The sequence below is a fragment of the Mus pahari genome, chromosome 23 (genome assembly GCF_900095145.1).
Source record: "Mus pahari chromosome 23, PAHARI_EIJ_v1.1, whole genome shotgun sequence".
Taxonomy (NCBI): Eukaryota; Metazoa; Chordata; class Mammalia; order Rodentia; family Muridae; genus Mus; species Mus pahari.
Genome location: NC_034612.1, coordinates 27,294,412 through 27,298,152, shown reverse-complemented (window position 1 = coordinate 27,298,152; position 3,741 = coordinate 27,294,412). Strand labels below are relative to the sequence as shown.

The following is a 3,741-nucleotide window of genomic DNA, read 5'->3' as shown; positions in this document are numbered from 1 at the left end:
CACAGAGATCTACCTGCCCCTGCTTCCCAGGCTCTCTCTCTCTCTCTCTCTCTCTCTCACACACACACACACACCCCCCACATACACATTATAAAATCTAAACAACATAATTCTAATAACCCGTAGATCAAAAAATGATAAGTGAATGAGAAAATATTCTTAATTTTAGTGAAAATTAAAAGTCCAGGGCCAAGGCTACGCCTTGGCAGTAAAGACGCCCACTGCCTAGCCTGGCGACCTGCATCTGGGCCCCCGGGCCCCACAACATGGTGGAAGAAGAGAATCGACTTGTGCATCTTGTCCTCAGAGCTCCACGCATGTGCAGCGGCACAGTCACATACAGACACGAGGTAAATAACCGTGACTAAGAAATTCTCTTTAAAGAAGAAGAAAAACATAGCTCACAAAACTGGCCGAAAGCAGGGTCTTGGGTGGGTTTGTATCTGCTCACGGGAAGGTTCTGTGAGTCTCTTCCCAAATTCATATTTGCAACTTCACACTGACACCTTTAAGCTCTCCAGGGTAGGAACGCTTACAGAAAGAACGCGTAAGGGAAGCCAAGAGCAGTCATGCACACTCGTAGGTAGCCCCAGCACTCCAGAAGCTGGAGACAGGAAGGATCAGGAGTTTGAGGCCAGCCTCTGCTATACAGTGAATCTGAGGTCAGCCTGGGCTCCAGGAGGGCCTGTGCCAAAAACACCAAACCGGCAAATGGTGACTTGTTTTTTATTCTGTCCTTAGAGAGCCAGAGCACGAAAACTTACCAGCACAGACTGCAGGAAGAAAAAGTAAGGCTTCCGGGTCAACGCACAGCTTTAAAAGCTTATTTCAGAAAAGAACGAAGAGGGAGTGGTGAGATGGCTCAGCAGATAAAGGGGCTTGCCACCAAGCCTGACAATCTGGAGTTCAATTCCCGGGACCCCTGTGGCGGAAGGAGAGAAACTCATGGGAGACTTCTGTACGTTGTCCCCTGAAGCCTGTACCTTGAGCTCTTTAGTTTCTTGGCCTCTCAAGAATCTAGAAAGAAGGACAGATTAAAGCCAAATTAAGCCTAGCTAGTGTTGTGCGACTGTAATGCCAGATCCCTGGGAGGCTGAAGCAGGAGGCTTCCAAGCTCAAGCCTGGATACCATCCTGAATTTCACGCGAGCCTGGGCTGTGGAAAGACTGTCAGGGAAGGAAAGGAATGAGAAGCATAAGGGGGGGTGAGAAGAGAAGGGCGGGTGGAAATGGGGGGGAGGGGGAGGGAGAGGGGGGAAAGGAGAAGGGGATAAAGAAGGAAAAGAAAGGACAGAAAAGGAAAAGCTAGAAGCCAGGTGATGGTGAGCACCTTTAGTCCCAGCACTTGGGCAGAGGCAGGTGGATCTCTGTGAGTTCCAGGCCAGCCTGGTTGTCAGAGTGAATTCTAGAACAGCCAGGGCTACACAGAGAAACCCTGCTTAGAAAAAAGAAAAAGGGGGGGGGGAGGACAGCAAGTCTGATGAGGCACTCCTGTTCTGGGGGTGTTCCCTCTCTCTCTGAGCAGCACCAGGCGGACCCACCCAAGGGATTCCTTCCCTTTCTTTATCTGTAAATGAGGTTGGTGGATCAATTGGTTGGGGGTGCTGGGGTAGTCAAGCTGACACGGTAAAGCTATGGCTCACAAGGCTTGCACAAGGGAATAAGATGCACTTTGTAGCACAAGGGTCTGCTATGGCCCCTGAAAAATCACAGGCAGGCTGGGAGAGCAGGCTGCACTGGATCTTAGTTTTTAAGCCTCAAGCCTGGTCCATTGCTATCTTTTTTTTTTTTTTTTTTTGGTTTTTCGAGACAGGGTTTCTCTGTGTAGCCCTGGCTGTCCTGGAACTCACTCTGTAGACCAGGCTCCACTGCTATCTTAACACGTTTTAAAAGTTTAACTTGATTATGAACGTGTGTGGGCACGCAAGTTCCATGGGCTGGATGTGGAGTTTGGTGGAGAACAGCTTATGGAGTCAGTGGGCTCCTGCCCGGTGGGCTCTGGGGACTGAACGCTGGTCTTCAGGTCTGGTGGCAGGCACCGTTATTTGCCAAGCCATCTTGCCGTCATAGCTATTTTAATGCTGTTATTTGGAGCCTCTCAAGTCAGCAACCTTCACTGCAAAGGAATCCACTCTGCTGGGATTCGTGCTGGCGTGAGGCTTTACCGGGCTTGAGAATAAGGGACAGAATGAGGGACTATTGCTGTCCCTGGTTCCAAAGCCCACATCCTTTTCTGTTTGTGTGAGACAGGGTCTCACACGTCTCAGGCTGGCTGGAACCCGCTCTATATTGAAGATGACCTCAAACTCCTGATCTTCCAGCCCCTGCCTCCCAAGTGCCGGGGTTATGCCTAGACTATTAGGTGCTGTGGGTGGGATCCAGGGCCTCCGGCACAGCAGGCAAGCTTTCTACCAGTGTGAGCCATTGAGCCAGCCATACGGGGTGCATCCACCCCAGTTCGACCTTAACCTCTCTTGTCTTTCTGTGCTTTCTCCAGGCCTCCCCCCCCCCAGAATAGTATTTTTTTTTTCTAGGCTAAAAAAAAAAAAAAAAAATCCAAAGATGGAGGTGGTGGTACACACCTGAAATACCAACACTCAAGAGACTGGGGCAGAAGGATCTTGAATTTGAGGCTGCATAACAAGACTTTGTCTAAATATATACATAAGAAGAAAAAAAAACACCCAAAGTACAGGTTTTAATGAATATGTTGCTTTTACACCAGCATGAAGCAGAAATTTGGGGGAGAGAATAAAAGGGTAGGGAGATGGACAAGGCGAACCATGTTAGGACGGGTACCACCCCAATGACTTCCTGTCCTCATTTTGATTGACTACCTGGTTTGTGGCATCCAACAATGTTAGTCAGTTCCTCCCTCTACAAGGTCTGTTGTCTGCCAGGGTTCACAAGGTTCCCCTGGGATCCTTTCAAGCTTCACAGACCTTAAACTTGCCGAGTATCTGAGGCTGGCTAGCATGGAACCTCCGGTCTCTCTGCCTCCAGCTCCCCGCGCGCGGGGGATTACAGCTGTGCCCCAGCACCGCAGGCTGAGGATTTCGGAGGTCGCTTCTCTGTCCCTGCACACCTGTTGCTCTCAGAACGCTCTTGCCCCGGGAGGAAAAAAAAAAAAATCCCAAAATGCTCCGGAGACCTCCTCAAACACAACTCTAGACAGAGCCTCCTCCAGGAAGCCTGCGCTAAGCTCTGGAAACGATGTTCTTATCTGGGGCTCACAGCTTAGCAAAGGACCCGCGAGGAGCCTCGCCCACTCGCCCAAATCATCCATCTGTCATTCCTTGCCACACGTAAACATCCTGACCCAATAAACAAGCTCAGAGGACAGATTCTGGGGCAGTGTCTTGTTTGCAACACACACTCAAGCGGACAGCTTGAGCCTGGGGCTGCCAGACGCCCTGGCCTGTAGCCCCCCCCAGCCCTTGCTGCTGGCGTCGGGTCTGGCCTTACTGCCCCGGCCAGAGCGGAGGGGGGGGGGGTCCCAGGGTGGAATGGGGAGGAAGGCGGGGCTTGCGCCCCAGTGTCCCGGGCCGGGGACGGAAGTTGCACCAGCACAGTACGATTACTTTCAGTTTTGTTTCTCTTTGTAGGTAGTCAACAGCTGGCGGTAGCGGGATTTCGGGGCTCCCCGGTCCTGCTGGGAGAATCCAAGAACAGCTCTGGCTGGGTAAGGAGAGCCCGGGAAGGCGGATGGGGGGGGGAGGGGAGGGGCTGGTGAGGGAACCTG

General features: G+C 51.6%; 1 protein-coding gene across 1 annotated transcript in view; it reads left to right on the top strand.

Annotated features, from left to right (window-relative positions):
- The first annotated feature begins 3,555 nt into the window (after positions 1-3,555).
- Trim56 (tripartite motif containing 56) overlaps positions 3,556-3,741 on the top strand; it is a 3,807-nt gene continuing 3,621 nt past the window's right edge. Inside the window, exon 1 of the mRNA XM_021187091.2 lies at positions 3,556-3,681. The gene's annotated coding sequence lies outside the window, so the exon portion shown is untranslated. The remainder of the gene's footprint in view (positions 3,682-3,741) is intronic.